At 38.3% G+C, this 20,217-nt stretch overlaps 1 long non-coding RNA gene across 10 annotated transcripts in view; it reads right to left on the minus strand.

Moving 5' to 3' along the window:
• Positions 1–17,272, minus strand: part of LOC147913088 (uncharacterized) — a 125,210-nt gene extending 107,938 nt beyond the window's left edge. For 2 of the 10 annotated variants that reach the window (XR_015549123.1, XR_015549120.1), the window contains exons 1-3: positions 16,919–17,272; positions 15,015–15,093; positions 1,821–1,931 (exon numbers count right to left, since the gene is read on the minus strand). This is a non-coding gene — a long non-coding RNA (uncharacterized LOC147913088). The remainder of the gene's footprint in view (positions 1–1,820; positions 1,932–15,014; positions 15,094–16,918) is intronic. The other 8 variants (XR_015549129.1, XR_015549122.1, XR_015549124.1 and 5 more) reach the window with 7 other exon arrangements.
• Between the last annotated feature and the right edge of the window lie 2,945 nt (positions 17,273–20,217).

Here is a 20,217-nt window from a genome sequence, read left to right on the forward strand (position 1 = left end):
GTTTTGGTCCTTTGGAAGTAAAACTTGGAATTCTTTCCACCTATCACACTATTTTTAGATAAAGAATCCAAAACCACATTTCCCCCACATTAGCCTATTTTATTTTCTCCATTATTACTTTGATCCTTCTATTTAAGGGAGCCTTTTCTTTTCCACAGTGGCATAAAGCTTTTCAACAGCTGTGTGTGATACAAATAAAAATAAATTGTAAAATCTAAATAATAATAAAACATATTTATTATTAAACAACTATCCATGTGTCAAGATTTCCACTGAGAAAGAAAATGCTCCTTAGCCCAGTGACCAGGAATTTCAAAGAGGCCACCTAGGCAGACAGAGTTTGTCCCCATGTGTTCTTCAGCTTTATTTTCATGAATTGCAGACACCAAAGTGTTTCCCATTAGTATGCATTCAGGATATTCATTTTCAGTTTACATCATGCAAATGCATGTTAAAGGAAGTGATAGCAGGTTTTACAGAGGTATACCGGACTCTGAAGAAAGTGGTAAATCAAGATATTCAACCAATATTTGCAAAATGTCACTGCTAGCAGAAAATCCTGGGAATTGCAGCTCAAATATGAATTCAGAGAAGACATTTGCCGCTGGATTATCTGGAAAGTTCAATAGTCTGGTTCTCATTATGGGCTTGAGCAAGTCACAGGGGAAAAGTTGCCTATGGCATCAGGATACAGCCATTGCTATGGTCTGAATGTTTGTGTCCCCCCAAAATTCATATGTTGAAGTCCTAATGCCCAGTGTGATAGTTTTAGGAGGTGAGGTGTTTGGGAGGTGCTTAGGTCATGAGGGCGGAGGCCTTATGAATGGGATTAACACCCTTATAAAAGAAACCCCACAAATCTCCCTAGCCCCTTTCACCATGAGGGTACAAAGAGAAGTCTACCACCCAGAAGAGGGCCCTCACTCCTCTATATTGGTACCCTGATCTTGAACTTCCAGCCTCCAGAACTGTGAGAAAGAAATTTCTGTTGTTTATAAGCCACACAGACTGTGGTATTTTGTTACAGCAGCCCGAACGGACTAAGACAGCCATTATAAACTTTAGCATCACCATCTTTCCAAAACCCAAGTCTAATCTTCAAGATAGGACCTTGTACTAGAAATAATAAATTTTCTCTGACAAACTAGTATTTTCAAATGCTTCTATTGACTTAGATCCTTCTGATGAGTTACGTTTTGGTTATTTTGACTCAGAGCAACATTGTGGACACTGCACAATGCAATAATGTTAATTAAAATGACAGTTATTACCAGAACATGTGCAAGTAATCTTACACGTAGACTCTCTTCTGAGTTTGAGGTGTTTTGTTTGTGTTTATTTGGTTGTACTTTCTTCTTACGAAAGGAAGCGTTAACTGGAAATAGAGGGACTTCTTGTTTCTCTGCCTTTGTTTGTTATCAAAATTAAAGTTTTAAAGAGAAATGGGTATTATTTTAGAGATCTGTTCTGGTTGAACATAAACAGCTTCCAGAAACCATCCCTTTGGATATTTCCCTTACAGTCCTCCCTCTCCCTCTAACCCACCCAACTTGATCCATGTAACAGGACCTGGCCCCAACTTTCAAAACAGAGTATCATTATACTTGCAATCACTAATCCCAAACTCTCCTGTTCTGTGCAGATTCTGATAACCACCTCTGACCCTGTAGAGTGTGTGTTTGTGTGGGACTGTCCTCCATTATGTTATCTTTACCCATTGAATAACCTAAACTTCTATCTTTGAATAACTCTAGGTTATTGTCACCTTGTCTTCTTATCTCCTCAGACTGTGAACAATTCCCCCTCCATCATATGGTTACCTTGAATGCATTTATAGAGTGATGATGTGTTTCCCCTGAGCTTCCTTCTTTGTACCTGATGATTGCCTTACTGGAGGGAGGCAGATGGAAAGGAATCATGCATTCTTCATCCTTTAAAAAGTAAAGCAATTCAGATTTAAGATGTCACACTGTTTTATTGGAAAATACAAAAAGAACTGTTTTACGGTGTCATTACAATGACACGGTGCCAGGGCTGGCTCTAAAAAATACCTCTGCCCTGGGAGACCAAATGATTTAAGGCAGAAACTATCAAACAATCTCATGCTAAACTGTTTATCCATCAATAGAGAATAGACTTGTTTTCTCTAATGGAGCGTCTTGTCTTGTTATGCATTTGTTGAATATTGAAATCACCATTGTGGAAATTAATACTGAGGGGAAAATTCATGTGTCAGTTGATAATCTAGTTAAGGACACATGTTCCAGATTGAACAAAGTTTAATCTCAACAGTCAGATAGAGACAAAAACACTACTAGGAGATTTTTTTCTCTACCCTAAGTGTTTAGCTGCCCCCAAATGCATACAATTAATAAAATATGTTTTACTTAATAACTACTCTCTTGGATTGACCAATCAAACATCTAAACAGGCAAAAATTCTTAATTCCCAATTGTGTTTACCTAAAAGAGTTTTTTAAACATTGTCTTGATTCACATATACGACCTGATTCTTAGAAACATCTTTATAGATATGTCTGTATAGAGTTTATTCCATGCACCACAGTGTGGTGAACACATTCTTTCGCTGAAATAACACGGTCCTTATTCACATATATAACTAGCATTCTAAAAGCAAAAACAGACAAGTGGAACTACATCAAATTAAAAAGCTTCTGCACAGCAAAGAAAACAATCAACAGAGTGAAAAGGCAACCTATGGAATGGGAGAAAATATTTGCAAACAACATATCTGATAAGGAGTTAATTTCCAATATATATAATGAAGTTCTACAACAAAACAAAAAAAAAACCCACAAATAACCAAATTTTAAAAATGGGCAAAGGATTTGAATAGACATTTCTCCAAAGAAGACATACAAATGACCAATAGGTATATGAAAAGATACTCAACATTGCTAATCATCAAGAAAATACAAATCAAAACAACAATTAGATATCATCTCACACCTATTAGGATGGCTATTATTAAAAAAAAAAAAAGATAATTGTTGGCAAGGATGTGGAGAAATTGGAACCCTTGTACACTGTTGGTAAGAATATAAAATTGTGCAGCCACTATGGAAAACAGTATGGAGAGCCCTCAAAAAATTAAAAATAGAACTACCATATAATCTGGCAATATTCTGAAAGAATTGAAATCAGAATCTCAAAGAAATACCTTCATTCCCATGTTCATGGCAGCATTATTCACAATAGCCAAGATTGGAAACAACCTAAATATCCATCAATGAATAAATGGATAAAGAAAATGTGGTAAATACATACAATGGAATATTATTCAGCCTTAAAGAAGAAGGAAATTCTGTCAAATGCAACAATATGGATGAACCTGGAAGACATTATGATAAGTGAAATAAGCCAGTCACAGAAGAACAAATACTGCATGATTCCACTTATACAAGATATTTAAAATAGTCAAACTCATAAAAACAGAGAGTAGGATGGTGGTTGCCAGAGACTAAGCGGAAGGGGGAATGGGGAGTTGCTGTTCAATGGGTATTAGTTCTGAGTATGCAAGATAAATAAGTTCTAGACATCTGTTGTACAACATTGTGCCTATAGTTGTGCCTATCATTGTGTTAAGAGAGTAGATCTCATGTTAAGTGTTCTTACCACATTAAAAAATATTTTTTAATTAAAATTTAAGTTTAGGGGCCCGCCTGGTGGCGTAGTGGTTAATTTTGCACTCTCTGCTTCCTTGGCCCAGGGTTTGCAGGTTCGGATCCTGGGCACGGACCTACACACTGCTCATCAAGCCACGTTGTGGCAGTGTCCCACAAACAAAAGAGAGGAAGATTGGCATAGATGTTAGCTCAGGCACAATCTTCCTCAAGCAAAAAGAGGAAGATTGTCAACAAATGTTAGCTCAGGGCCAACCTTCCTCACCAAAAAAATAAATACAAATAAGTAGACAAAATTTAAGTTTAAACAAAGATGTTTCTAAGAATGCTAGCTGTATATGTGAATAAGGAAAGTGTTAGTTCAGTGAAAGAATACGTTCACCACACGGCAGTGTGTGGAATAAAAGACATTTTTTTTGCAGAATATGTATAATCAAGATAGTTTTCTTTTTTTAAACATGTTCACTGTCAATAATCAGGGAGTGTGATATTTTTAGAATCCAAGCTGGATCACTGTTACAAATTCTTCAATGGTTTCTATTGCACTTGGAACAAAAATCATCTTTCTGCGACGGTTTATGTTTTTTGCCTTATGTGGGTTCAGGTTATTTCTCCAGGCTCCTCTGTTGGGCCCCACTCCACCCTTGCTCACACTGCTTTTACCACAATATTCTTGTTTTAGTTGCTTGCAGATATCAAGCTCCTCTCCCACCTCAGGGCATTTGAACATGCTGTTCCCTTTGCCTAGAGTGCTTCCCCTCCCCACTCTTCACCAGGATTGGCACTTTTCTCTATCTGAGCCCTTAATTAATTGATTCATAGCTTTTAAATCCATAATTATTTTATTTTATATTTGCTTTGATGTCTGCCTATGACCCAGAAGGTAACCTGCACAAGGACGGGAACTCTGTGTATTCTCAATTATTTCAGCACCACCTAGGACAGGATGTGTAGGCACCCAAGATATATCTAAAGAATAAATGAATGAACGAAAGAATGAATGACTTTAGGGAAACTTTTTAAAGGTGTGTCTTATTCTTTTCCTCGGTATATAGACTTAACAAGACCATTTGTAAAAGTATATGTTCCAATAAGTGTTCAGCTTCCATCTGTAAGAACCAATGACCACATATTGTTCTTTTCCACAAAATAAACATGCAAACTCCCTCTCTCTCTCTCTCCCCTTCCCTCCTCCTCCTCCTTCTTCTTCCTCTTCTTCCAGCAGCAGGAAAATCTTAAAACTTTGTGAAGAGAAACAGCCATTTCATGAGCACGTGGTTGGTGCATTTACAGGTATGCTTCACTCCAGATAGGAGGTTTTCTCGATAGTCTGTCCTGTAACAGCAGGTTTTGCCTAATGCCAAATATTTGGATCATGCGCCTTACCATGGGGACTACATAAGGGTGTGAAAGAGGTTGTGCAAATCAATCCTTAATAATAGCAGCACAAAGGAGGGGTGTTTGCTTATTGATTTGATAGAGAGCCAAGAATTGTCCTAAGGTGTGTCAGGCCTATAATTAGAAATTTTATCTTTAGAAATCTTCAATTTGGTCTTCTAAACTTCAAATGGCATTCTACTTCAGCAAACTGCTTCACTGAAGCAAAATAATGTTTTTATATGTATCTAAAAAGATACCCTAGCTTATAAGCCCTATTCAAGACTGTGTCTTTCTGATTCTGGACTAGACACTTCAGTAGAATTCCTTTAATAATAAATGCTTGGTGGTGATCATTTCAAAATATATACAAATATTGAATCATTATGTTGTACACCTGAAACCAACGTAATGTTGTATGTCAATTATACCTCAATAAACAATAATAATAATAAATACTTAATTACACAGCTAATATCTTAATAAATTCCATGACAATATTTAAATAGATAAGCAAACTAAAGTAGTTCCTTTCTACCAACCCACACCCTCAGTCTCCCCTGCCTCTGTAACCATCGTTATCCATGCAATGGGTGTCCTACAAGACATCCTGTAGCACGTATGAATGCACACATCACCCGATACTGATACAGAGTTTATTTTTGTATTTTTAATATAATACTTTGTATGCGTTCTCAGCTTGCTTTTTTCACGCCATAATATATCTTGCAAATCAGTCTGTGACAGAATGTCATGTTTTGTAACTCTTCCTCATCATAACAATATGGTTGCTCTTTAGTTACTTCCTCACGCCCTACTGCGGGACATACAGATTAATATCATAAAGAAGAATGGCAGTGACACAAATCATGCACATTTAAAACTTAATAAATGCTACTAAATGTCCCTCCATAGTGGCTATACCAATTAATAACCCCACTAGGACTCAAAATGTCTGATATACACCTCTACCCATACTTGATATTAGCAATATTTTTTAAAATTGTCATTCTATTTGGTGGAGGGAAAATTTCTATTAATTTTTATGATAAAATACATGATTGAAATCTATATGTATGTTTACCAAACTTTGGTGTTTCATCTTTTGTAAATTGTCTTTTCCTATCCTTTATCCCTTTTTATGGGGTTATTGATATTCTTCTTAAATATTTGAAACGTTTCTTTTTAAAAATCCTAGATGTTACTCTTTTATTTGTTAACATAGTAAAAAATATTTTCCCTCTCTTGCCACTTATATTTAACTCTGTTGGACTGCTTTTTCATATATTGTTTATCTAAACAAAATCAAATTTACCAGTGGCTCCTCTCATAAAGAACAGCCTGTCAAATTCTATTTAAAAATCTATTAGATGTTTTATTGGGACCACATTGAAATTATACATTAATTTATAGAGACAGTGTGTGTTTTAAAAATATTGAGTCTTCTGTCCATGCAAAATGGCATATCTTTACATTATTTGGCATGTTTTTTATGTGACTGTGTACAATACAAAAAAAAATTCAATGTGTGAATAAAGCTTAAGTGCATTAAGTGCAGAATGGTTATATTTTTTCTTCAAGAGGCTATGATTCTCATTTCTAGTAAAAATAGACATGAATTGCACACAGAGAAAAATGTTCATCATTAGCTTCACAATTTTGCCCCAAAATGACCTATAGATGCATTCTTTTTTGATCTTTCATAAAGCCGAAAAAGACAGCTAAAGGAAAACTTCACTGTCTGGTTCCTACCATTTGAAAGATGTTATAGTCTACTGTAACAAGGCCAATATATGGAAATATGCCTATATTAAACATTTCAAAAATGGAGCAGTAACGAGAATCTTTTTGTTGAAAAGGTCACTATATGAGAATGATATATTTTTTATAAATTTAAAAACAATAAAATACTGTTATAAAAACCTTCTAGGTGCATTTTATGCATATAAATTTTTCCTTTATTGTGTATATTTTTAAACAAGTCTTAAAAAGTAGAAGAAATTGTCTCAGACTAAATTACAATATTGTATATATTTCATTGAATGCAATATTTGAATTATAATTGTCCTACAAAATATCAGATTGCATCATAGTAGGGAAGTATATCCTGAATTAAAATATTCCAGGGTACTTTTATTCTGGAATATCATCTAAACAACCAAATCACCAAAACACAATTGTAAGTTGTAGAGTAAAATGGGCTTTTGCATTAAATTGAAGACATTTGTTTAATTTAAAAATTAAAAGAAAAGAAAAGTAGGAAAGATATTTAGAGTGTTACTTTCTAAGTTCATGACACTTTAGAAAATTCAAGGTATCATATTCTCCTTATGAAAAATATCAAAAGCAATAATAAATTCAGCCTTAAAAAAAAAAAAAGAGGGGCCGCCCAGGTGGCATAGAGATTAAGTTTACATGCTCTGCTTCAGTGGCATGAGTCGGATCCTGGGTGTGGACCTATGCACGGCTTATCAAGCCATGCTCTGGTGGCATCCCACACATAAAGTAGAGGAAGATGGGCAAGGATGTTAGCCCACGGCCAATCTTCCTCAGCAAAAAGAGGAGGATTGGCAACGGATTTTAACTCAGGGTTAATCTTCCTCACCAAAAAAAAAAAAAAAAACACTGTGGCAGCAATGGGCCCTTTCAAAACAGTAAGAGCAGAGGGAAAGCGGCTCCTTACAGTACAGCTGAGCCCTGAGAGTCTGACAGAATCTTTTCAGGGGAGAGTTAAGAAATGCTTTCTCTCATGGAGCCCAGCAGATGTCTGCAGAATGATGGAAGATGCAAGAGTGGGAAGGAAACTCACCTTTATCCAGCAACCCCTGAGTAATTGACATATATTTTTAAACTTAATATTTGAAAAACTCTATGCAAATATTATTATTACCCCTCCACTCAAATTATTACAGATTGAGAAACTTAAGTTTAGAGATTTGGCCTAAGGTCACATGATTCGTTGAGGGCAGAGCTGAGATTTACCAGTTGTGATGCAGGTCAGGGAAGGAGATTTGGAGTACTTTTACTTGCTGTGTGAGTTCAAATGACTACCACTTCTCCTGGACAGCAGGCATTGGCTACGCCTTCTACCGCTTACAGCTTCCCTGAAAGAACGAACTCACACAAAAACACCGCTGGGCAATGCGGAATTTATAATATATCCATACAGGGAAATGAATGAGAGAATATTCACAGAAAATAACTTGAAATCCCCTTAGTTAAGTCTCCAAATCCCCTTCTCAGCCAAGCGTCCACAAGCCTTCCTCACTCCCTTTTCTCCATCTGAGCCCTGTTTTATCAGCTCCCCCGGCTTCCTCTAGGCTTTCCTCACTGAAAACCATATTTCTTTACCATAATTCATGCAAAATGGCAACCCATCCACCTGGGAGACCCGGGTATGGGTGGATCTCACTCCTGGAAGCTCAGCCTCTGCCTCCAAGGATCCTCGCTGAAGCCGCTTTGAACACAGGAACACTCTCCTACAAGGAACTCTCATTCTAGCTGGCAAGAAATTAAAACTGTCTCCATGAGGCTGCTTTCATTCTACGCTCTCTAAAGAGAAATTTTACAAGGAAGACTGTGACCTTCAAAAAGATGGGGGGACTTGAATGTAAAGAAGGAGGGGTATAGACATTACTGAAAACCAGTCTATTCTCCTAGACCATAATAAAGACAGAGAAATGAAACAAAACATCTCAAAACCCCGTGTGAGAAAGAAAAGTTAACCCTGCCACAAAAGGGCTATTAAAATTCAGTCATTATTTCACCTAGGATAAGCTTTACTGTTAAAGTATTTCAGTCAGTATTTCAGCTTTTTCCCACTAGATAACTTCAAGCAGAATTTATAGAATAATTATTAAATGCAAGACAATCCACTGTGTGAGTGGAACAACTCATCACAACAAAAGTTACAGTCCATAGTTCAGTAGTAACTCAAGCTCACTAGAGACAATTCTAAGACGGGTGTCGAGGGTAGAAAGCACAGTAAATATTAGCTATTACTATTATTAGCATTATTAGCATTATTGTTATTGTTCTTTGCCTTCATATTCCAGATTTATTCCAGTAGTGCTTGACATGCAAAGCTATAGATTAATAATACATAAGTATTATAATCACTCCTACAAGTGAAAAGTAATATAGTTCTGAGAATTTTAGAGGCATTCCATAAGCATTTGATGAATACATGTTTACAGATTTGATATTCTTTCCATGGACAGAAAATTGAAATTTGACTGTGTCTCAAATTGTGAATTAATTTTAAATTAATAGGAAGTAAGCATGGTATGTGTGTTTTATAGCTATTTCTGAACTCTCCCCTTCTCTTATTCATTCTATCACTTATTCACACTCTGTCTCATTACAGGTTCTTTTGGGGAACTTGTTTTTCAGTATACCACAGAAAGTATACCCAATTCTATTTTCAAGATTGTGGACATCCTCTGTTTCCCAGGGGATATGACATCCTCTGAGAAACCCTTTTTGAATCCCCCATCTGGTTTGGATGCTTTTCTTTGTTGCTGTCATAGTACCTTGTGGATACAATGGTATTGGTGTTTTCCAAACTGTGGATTGTGACTACAGTCATGCGTCACTTAACGGCACGGATACGTTCTGAGAAATGCATTGTTAGCAATTTCGTTGTTGCGCGAACATCATAGAGTATATTTACACAAACCTAGATAGTAGAGCCTACTATGCACCTAGGCTAGATGGTACTAATCTTATGGGACCACAGTCATATATGTAGTCCATTGTTGACGGAAATGTCGTTATGCCACACATGATTGTAATTAGTAGGTTATGAAATCAATTTAGTGAATTATAACCAGAATTCAATATTTAACGGAAGTAAAATAGAATAGTGTAGAAAATGTCAGAGAATATCACATGTTGTAAGAATAAGTGTGGTTGCGTGAAATTTTTGTTTTAGTTGCATACACCTATATATGTATATATGTATGACTAGGGCTATAAGGTAAAACACATCTTACTATGTGTCATGGTCAAAAAAATTTTAAACACTGATATATATATATAATAAGTTTTATTTTTCCCTATTGGTGAGGCTTCTTGAAGCAGGTCTCTGATTCTCATAACCAACGGTGAATGACATCTGCCTTCTATTGAGTTCTGACTCTATATATACCCTGATATACGTTTTAATTTACAACATAGGTAATTAGCACATAACCCACAACTGGCCACACACCTCTCAAACTCCATTTTCCCCCTAAGGAGGAGGAATAGTGCTATAGATTGGTCAGGGTCAAAGATATTTTGTTTGACTACAGTCCTATGATACATTCACCATTCTGGGAAAATAGAAAATCACAATTTAGGGTCCAAGAGAGTATTTAGAAGACTGGTGCAGTGATCCAGGTGACTGATTATGGTGGCTTAGACTAGAGTTGTTACACAGAAGATGGTAAAATGTTGTATCTTAAATATATTTTGAAGATCGAGATGTCTGAGCTTACCATTGAATAATTAAGAATGATTCATGTGTGTTTGTACCAAGCAACAGGAGAATGGCGGTACTATTTGCTGAGATAGGAAAGACATAGAGATTGAAAACGTTAGTTTGGAGGAGGGGTATGCAGTAGTTCAGTATGAAATATGGCATATCTAAATGGAGACTCACTAACCTACAGATGGGATTGGAGGAGTTAACCTAAAAAAAGAGAGTAGATGGAGAGGAACCCTGAGGACAAAGTCTATAGATCCTCCAATGTTCAGACTGGATGAGAATAGGAGATTAATAAGGGGTAGCAGGAGAGGTAGGAAGGGAACTACTAGGTGAGTGTGATGTTACAGAAGTCATTCAGAATGGGGTTTCAAGAGGGAAGGTGAAGTCAGCTATGTAGAACCGTGAAGAGATTCATTACAATGAGAACTCAAAATTCCCTATGCATTTTGCCAAGACTTAAGTTACTAATGAACTTAAAAGATGATTTTGTTGTGTTTGTGGGGGTGGAAAGCTTGATAAGTGTGGGCTAATCAATAGACAATCAGAGTCCATTGGATCCAATTTTCACTTTTGAGTTTCTTTTTTGAACAATTCTGTTTGTAGGAATTAATATTTCATTATTTTTCATCTTTCTTAGAGATCTTCCAAAAATAAAACAAAGAAAAAGTTTACTATTTTTAATAGAATAAAATTCATTCTATTTGAATTACAGTAGGAACTCATTGGACCCTTTTATAAATCTAAGGTATATGATGGGATCTTAGTGATCTTATGTTTCCTATATCTTAAAACATTTGCTATTTCATAATTCTAGAATTTATTTCATCACTATTCATCAATTATTGCCATATATGCTAAAAAATACTAAAATATAAAAATGGAAGAATATGAAACTCACCTAAAAGTGTAAGGCAAAAGTAAAATAAATCATCATTCTTCGATTTTCTTATTCTGTTACTCAAAGTATCTTTCAAAAAGGTATTTAAAAAAGACGGGACAACCTATCTTTGTAGTCTATTTTTACTTTTCATTGAACACAGCTGAGAATTCAGATTGTTTTCCTGCCCATAATGGCAAAGAAAATATACAATACATTTCACAGTTATTAGAAAAATGAGAAGATGAATACAAAGAGACAGCATTACTCTGGATTCTAATGATAATGATGAAATTGACCATATAAGTGAAGTATCAGACTATGAGCCTTCAGAAGATGATATCTTATAGATCATTTTCTCAAACTCAAGAGTCAATGTGTGAACAACATGCTTCTAAGGAAAAAATAGAAATACAGTCTACACAATTTTTTGTGACAAAAACCTCGACTGTCCCTTTTTGCTAAAAGAATATGTGACAATATTCTTTTATCTTTAATGAAATGCAGGTACCAAAAATTATTTTATATAGAGAGATTTGCTATGTTTAACACTTATTACAATTTTGAACAGTAATTTTCACTATCCCTTTCTTCTTCTTCTTTTAAACTATTTATAAAAATTACCAATAAATATTTTTAAAAGATGATAGTCCATCAGATCCCAAGATAAATGGTAATGACTGTTTTTCCTGGTATACTAAGAGTTAAGAAAAAATGTGAGATTAGGAAATGAAGACTATAAGTATATATTTTAAGCAATATTTTTAGGAATGTTGCTGTGAGGAGGACAGAGAAATGGGCAGTAGCTGGAGAGAGATGTGGGTTTAACGGCTATTAAAATGGATGCTCTTACTCAACAACTAATTCTGGATAATGCTAGAACCCCACATTGGGAAAGGGCCTGCACCCTGGCCCAACAGGGGCTCTGGACCAATTTAATACAAATGGAGGCTGAAGTGGTCATGGAGCAATGACCCTCGATCCTAGCTGCTGAGGCTCAAGGGGCACGCCTGTGAGTTTGGAATTTCTCCAAACGTATGTTCCTCCAGACATATGGAAGTTCTCTGGGGGCACTTGTAACTTACATCAATGAACCATGAGTGCTCTTGCCCCCAGAATATGTCAAAATAAAACATATCCTGTGGTACAGATAGCAGGGATAGAAAGAATTCTAAACACCGCTCATATCCTCCCCGTAGGAGGGAGGTGGATCCTGCTATATAACAACACACAATGAAAACCAGTCTCCATACAAGCCTGTGAGATGAGGCAGGGTAATTAGCTTTGTCCTCAATTAACTTGCAACCCAGAAATAAACGAGTCACGGCCAATTGTAATGATGCCTGTCAATAATATCACATATATGGCAAAGGTGGATTCTGTCGGGAATGCAAAGCAAATACTTCTGTAATTGTTACTGATTTGTTCTGTAATGAAAATGATCATAGTGGGATATGGTATAATACTGGGGTTATGGGTAAAACTCAACTACCTCATGTAAATAAGTCCTAGGGTAATACTGGCATTGATGATCAAATGTATTGGGAGAAGGAGAGAAAGCTTCCTCAGGATGTAATACCTATGGAAAATGGCTGGCCCGAGGAAGAACTGAATCTAGCTAACCATCAGCTGGTTTCTGTGCTAAATAGTTCTGCACAAGCTTATCATGACATACAAATAGCAGTAGATCAAAGGTAGGAGGAAATAATAAATTAGTACAAGAATATGAAAAAGTATGTAATGGCTTTATGAGATAAATAAGTTGTTTCTTTAAATCTACCCCTATCCCATACCGGCTCCTCCAAATGTTAGGCATATTTGTTTTGGTACTATTGCTATATCTGTTCTATAAATAGTACACCAAATGTACATGCAATGAAAGATATGATCATTTTGCTGTAAGGGGTCCATGGCCTGAGACCAGGGAGTGGACTGTGACATAATAAGAAATATGTATCTGTTCTCTGTCCCCAGTTCCAGAACAGAGCTCCCTTATAATTTCCTGAGTGATAGGGGTGATGGGTATTTTACACAGAGTTCTAAATTCCTTGGAATTTCCTGGGAGATAGGAGCATTTTTTGTTCTAATAAGGCAACTCTTGGTGGGCTCCTGAGTGGGGGCTGGTCGCCAGAAAGACCAAGCATAACTAGAAGCTTGGAACTTTCAGCCCCACCCTTCATCCTCCCAGGAAGGAAGAAGGGATGGAGATTGAGTTACTAATCAGTCATGCCTTCAGTATGAAGCCTCCATAAAAATCCCTAATCAGGGGGTTCGAAGAACTTCTGAGTTGCTGAATACATCCACGTGCAGCAAGGGTGGTGCACCCCAACTCCAGAGGTACAGAAGCTCCTGCACTTGAGACCCTTCTGGACCTTGCCCTATGTATCTCTTCATCTGGCTGTTCATCTGTATCCTTTTTTATATCCTTTATAATAAACAGTAAATGTAAGTAAGTACTTCTCTGAGTTCCGTGAGCCATTATAGCAAATTATGGAACCTGAGGAAGGAGTTGTGGGAACTCATGATTTATAGCCACTTGGTAAGAAGTACAGGCAACAACCTGGGACTTGCAACTGGCATCTGAAGTGGGGGAAGTCTTGTGGGACTGAGCCCATATCCTGCGGGATCTGCACTAACTCCAGCTAGTTAGTGTCATAATTGAATTGTAGGACTCCCTGTTGGTGTCCAGAGAGTTGAAGAATTGGTTGGTGTGGGGAAAAAACCCACACGTGTGCTGTCAGAGTGCTATGAGTATAGGAAAATGGTTTTTTCCTTTAGGTAGATAGACACTCGCATGGATTTGTAAGTAGGAAGAAGAGGTAGAGCTTGCCTGATGGCCTCTCCCTTCTCTAAGAATGATGAAGCGGTCCACGTTAATGAACTCATCAAAGGTCACACAGCTAATCAGTGGTTGGGAAAAGACTTGAAAGTAAATCTGATTGCAGAGTTCAAATGCTTAACTACTGTACCCTGACTGGTGACTGCTTATCTTACAGTAATCTAGTCACCTGTGTGCTCAAGGTCTCTTTCATATTTTTGTTGTAGCACTCACAATAGTATTTTGTGATTTATTTGTTTGTTGTGTGTCTGTTTAAACTAGATCTCAATGGCCTATGTGGCAAGCAATGTGCCTGTCAAACAGGATTTATTTATTCAATATTTGGTGAATGAAGTCAAGGAAAGAAAGGAGGGAGAAATGGAGGGAGGATGGGAAGAAAAAGCAGAAATGAGAAGGGAGTGGGATGAAGATGAATAAAAAATAAACAAGCGTACAAGTAAATATCTGGTCCTGATTCTGCCATAGACTGGTTTGTAACTGGGGAGATATACTTCCTTGTATTCTAGTTTCAGCCTGTGTAAGTTGAATGTTTTGTATTAGGTCAACATTTTGCAAAGTCTATTTTTCTGTGGAAACTTTTTTTAACTAATAACTGATCCAGGGTGTAAACAAATAAATTACTTAAATGCTGTTGTACTTGATAGGGTATGAGGAAAGTCTAGTCATTTCCCTCTGCCCTGAGCTCACCAGCGTGACTTTGCAGAGCCCACATCACCTAGAACTCCAATAAAAGCATTGGGAAAACACAGGATAAGATTGTTTCCACCTTTCAAGATTGGTCAACCCCCCAGAGATGAGTTTGGCAAACCTCAGAGTTTTGGGGGGCAGAGGTGATTCTTCTTCTGTAAACTGTTGACTTCTCCAAGCTCAACACCACCAATCCTTATCTGAATAATAAATTATTTAAAAGAGAAACAAAAGGAAATATTATTTTATATGACATCAAAAACAATTCTATTAATGTAAAAATCACCAGTTTCATTATAGTAATTTATAAATCAATATCTCTACCTCTTATCGGACTTACATCCAAGGTACAGTTTGCACAATTGTTGATGTGGCATGAATGAGCACAAAGAAAAATGCTTTTGAACGTTCATAAGCTGGGCCAGCCCCATGGCTTAGCGGTTAAGTGCTCGCGCTCCGCTGCTGGCGGCCCGGGCCAGGATCCCAGGAACGCACTGACGCACCGCTTCTCCGGCCATGCTGAGGCCATGTCCCACATACAGCAACTAGAAAGATGTGCAGCTATGATGTACAACTATCTACTGGGGCTTTAAGGGGGAAAAAATAAATAAATAAAATCTTTATAAAAAAAGAAAGTTCATAAGCCATATGATTACATTTTTCAGGAATATAAAACCATGCTATACTTGAGCTTTATTGTTACTGGGTTTTTTTAATCTTTTTGTTTATTTCCATTTTCCTGTATGTATTCTACATACAGATAACAATTTTATGAGTAAGTAAAATGTATCATTTTGTACTCTAAAAATGAGAAAACTAAGAGCAATTTTTCAAAATCTTTCCTTTTTTCTATTATAAGTTTTTCACTCTGTTAAGAGTTTTGAGGATTACTTTTTGTTAAAACATCAAATCAAACTAATTACTCTGAGACAGTTTCAAAAACAGCATCTTTTTTTGTGTGTGTGTGAGGAAGATCAGCCCTGAGCTAACATCCATGCTAATCCTCCTCTTTTTGCTGAGGAAGACTGGCTCTGAGCTAACATCTACTGCCAATCCTCCTCCTTTTTTTCTTCTCCAAAGCCCCAGTAGATAGTTGTATGTCATAGCTGCACATCCTTCTAGTTGCTGTATGTGGGACGTGGCCTCAGCATGGCCGGAGAAGCGATGCGTAGGTGCCTGCCCGGGATCCGAACCTGGGCCGCCAGCAGTGGAGTGCGCGCAGCTAACCGTTACGCCACGGGGCCAGCCCCAAAACAGCATCTTGAAATAGCGACAGACAACAGTACAAAAGAGAGCAGGTCATTCATGGAAGGGTCTTCCTTTCAGGTTGCTTTGAATTTATTTCCGAAGCTTTAAGCAACAATAAACCTCTCTGTCTCCCCACATTTGCAGTAGCATTAACTCCGAGTCCCCATCACAATAGAATGGTGTTACAACTATAAATTCCTTTCATTAAAAAGCTCTGATTCAACGTTGCAGTGGAATACACACTGTACATGTATCTCTCAAAGAAATATATCAGGAACTCAAGATGGCGGCGAAAGCAGACTTGGAACTCACCTCCTCCCGTGGACACAGCCAATTTACAACTACTCGTGGAAAAATTACCCCTGAGACAGAACTGAAAACTGGATGAGAGGAACTCCTGCAACAACGGACAATCCTAACTGAGGTGGAAGAGGCAGAGACTCCCTTCTGGAGAGAAAAACGCCGCCTTGACAAGCCGCCAGCTTCACGGCCGCCAGGAGCAGTGCACAGGTACGCAGCCTCCCTGGAGGCGGGGGGCCCTGAGCCAGGAGCGCCCCTGCTATGGGGATTTTGTGGACCCAGCACAATCGAGACCAGAGGCATAATATCTGACTTTGCCTGCTACTAAAACATTGGGGAATAACCCCAGAAAAGCTGGATCACAAAGAAACTAAAACCGGCTCTTAAAGGGCCCACATGCAAACTCACCCATTTCAGAAAGCAACCTAAAATCACCAGAAAGAAAGGTGCACAGTGCTGTGGTGAAAAGAGACTCACCTAATAGGCCCTGAGTGCATCTCGGTGAGGGATGAGAACTCTCCAGGGACTGGAGCATTGTCGGCGGCCATTGTTGTGGCCTGGTGTGGGCGTGCTGACACAGACATTGGAGTTCTCCCTGGGGCCTGCTAACCCAGGTCTGCCCCACCCGCTAGAGCACCAATTTAATCCAGCTCAGCCAGGGCAGGCAGCCCACCCTAGAGACTGGCCCCACCCAACAACAAGCCCTCAGGCAACTTGTGGGCCTGCATAGATTAGTGACTGGATTCTCTGCAGCCTGGCAACTGAGCTGACTTGAGCGGGGCAGGGCGTGCACAAGGAGCGGGTGGAGAGTGTGGGGCGGTGGTGGCGTGTGTGGGGCTCCCGCCGTGGAGAGACTGGGTCTGCTTTGGGAGGTCGGGGCGTGCACACGGGGCAGGACTGTGTTGACTGTGTGTGTGGACCTGTGGGCAGCAGGGCTTGTCAGGTGCAGAAGACTTGTGTTTCTCAAAGACCCACATAGGGGGGTTGCCCCACCTTCCAAAGTCTGAAACAATTGGGTGCTCCCGTGCCTGAGGCCAGCCCCACCAAGCTGCAATCCTCAGAGAGCTGACAAGAGACCTAATAGGCTGGAGGCTTACAGCAATTGTAAGGCCCTGAGACTAACAACCCACCACGCTGGGGGCCTACTCACTTAAAAGAAATACTGCAACACAAATGTGGTATTAGAACTTGCAGCCAGCTGTGCTGGGGCTCCCCACACCCAATAAAGAGACTGAAGGGCCCACAACAACTACAAGCAGCTGAGCATTACAACAGCTGGCCAGGAGCATAACTCGGCCTCTCTGGGTGCCTACAGGGAGAGCAAACAGGCCACAACAGAAGGACACACGTAGCCCACATAGGGGTCACCCCTGGAACATTGAGAACTGAGGGAAGCACACTGGAAGCCTCCTAAGGCATCACTTACATAAGGTCACCTATCCAAGAGCAGGAAACATAGCGGACCTACCTAATACGTAGACACAAGCACAGGGAAAGGGGCAAAATGAGGAGGCAAAAGAATACATTCCAAGTAAGGGAATAGGACAAATCTCCAGAAAAGGAACTAAGTGAAACAGAAATGAGCAACCTACCCGACAGAGAGTTCAAACAAAGAGTGTTAAGGATGCTCACTGATGTGGGGAGAAGAATAGATGAACTCAGTGAGAATGTCAACAAAGAAATGGAAGATATAAAAAAGAACCAATCAGAAATGAAGAATACAATACTGGAAATGAAAAATTCATTAGAGGGACTCAAAAGCAGAGTAGAGGATACAGAAGAACGGATCTGTGAGCTGGATGAAAGACTAGAAGAAATTACCCAAGCTGAACAGGTAAAAGAGAAAAGAATTAAAAAGAGTGAGGACAGTCTAAGGGACCTCTGGGACAACATCAAGCGCACTAACATCCGTGTTATAGGTGTCCCAAAAGGAGTAGAGTGAGACAAGGGGGCAGAGAATCTATTTCAAGAAATAATAGATGAAAACTTCCCTAACCTAAGGAAGGAAAGAGACATCCAAGTACAGGAAGCACAGAGAGCCCCAAACAAGATAAACCCAAAGAGGCCCACACCAAGACACTACATAATCAAAATGTCCAGAATTAAAGATAAAGAGAGAATCCTAAAAGCCGCAAGAGAATGTCAAGTTACATACAAAGGAAACCCCATAAGGCTATCAGCTGACTTCTCAGCAGAAACCTTACAGGCTAGAAGAGAATGGCACGATATATTTAAAGTGCTAAAAGGAAAAAACTTACAGCCAAGAATACTCTACCCAGCAAGGTTATCATTCAAAATGGAAGGAGAGATCAAAAATTTCCCAGACAAGCAAAAATTAAAGGAGTTTGTCAGCAAGAAACCAGTGCTACAAGAAATGTTAAAGGGACTGATTTAAGGGGAAAAGAAAAGACCACAAGTGGGAAAAATTATCTATTTCCATGATAAGAACGTAATGGATACAAATGTACAAAAAACAGGTTAGATATCATATCAAAAACATGAGGGAGGAGGGGAGTTAAAGAGTACAGCTTTCAGACAGAGGTCAAACTAAAGTGACCATCAATTCTGTATAGAAGAAGAAAGGAACAGAGAAGGACTACTAAAACACTGAGAAAAAAAAAACTTAAAAAATGGCGGTAAGTACATACTTATCAATAGCTACTGTAAACGTCCATGGACTAAATGCTCCAATTAAAAGGCACAGGAAGGCTGATTGGATAAAAAAACAAGACCCATATATATGCTGCATACAAGAGACACACTTCAGACCTAAAGACACTCACAAACTGAAAGTGAAGGGATGGAAAAGATACTCCACACAAATGGCAATGAAAAGAAAGCTGGGGTAGCAGTACTCATATCAGACAAAATAGACTTTAAAACAAAAACTGTAAAAAGAGACAAAGAAGGGCATTACATAATGATCAAGGGAACAATCCAACAAGAGGATATAACACTTGTAAATATCTACGCACCCAATGTAGGTGCACCTAAATATATAAAGCAATTATTAACAGACATAAAAACAGAAATAGACAGTAACACAATAATAGTAGGGGACTTTAACACTCCACTTACACCAATGAATAGATCATCCAAACAGAAGATCAATAAGGAAACATTGGCCTTAAACGACACACTAGAACAGATGGACCTAGTGGATATATACAGAGCATTCCATCCAAAAACCGAAGAATACACGTTCTTTTCAAATGCACATGGAACGTTCTCCAGGATTGATCACCTATTAGGCCACAAAACAAGTCTCCATAAATTTAAGAAGATTGAAATAATACCAAGCATCTTTTCTGACCACAACGGTATGAAACTGGAAAGCAACTATAGGAAGAAAATCAGAAAAGCCACAAATACATGGAGACTAAACAAAATGCTACTGAACAACGGCTGGGTTAACGAAGAAATCAAAGAAGAAATCAAAAAATACCTGGAGACAAATGAAAATGAAAATACGACATGCCAGAACTTATGGGATACAGCAAAAGCGGTTCTATGAGGGAAGTTCATAGCAATACAGGCCTATCTCAACAAAGAACAAAAATCTCAAACAAACAATCTAACAATGCACCTAAAGGAACTGGAAAAAGAGGAACAAACAAAGCCCAAAATCAGTAGAAGAAGGGAAATAAAAATCAGAGCAGAAATAAATGAAATAGAGACCAAAAAAACAATAGAAAAAATTAATAAAACCAAGAGCTGGTTCTTTGAAAAAATCAACAAAATTGACAAACCTTCAGCTAGACTCACCAAGAAAAAAG

This window comes from Ceratotherium simum, chromosome 30, assembly GCF_057802395.1.
Source record: "Ceratotherium simum simum isolate JZ-2026a chromosome 30, ASM5780239v1, whole genome shotgun sequence".
NCBI classification, from domain to species: Eukaryota; Metazoa; Chordata; class Mammalia; order Perissodactyla; family Rhinocerotidae; genus Ceratotherium; species Ceratotherium simum.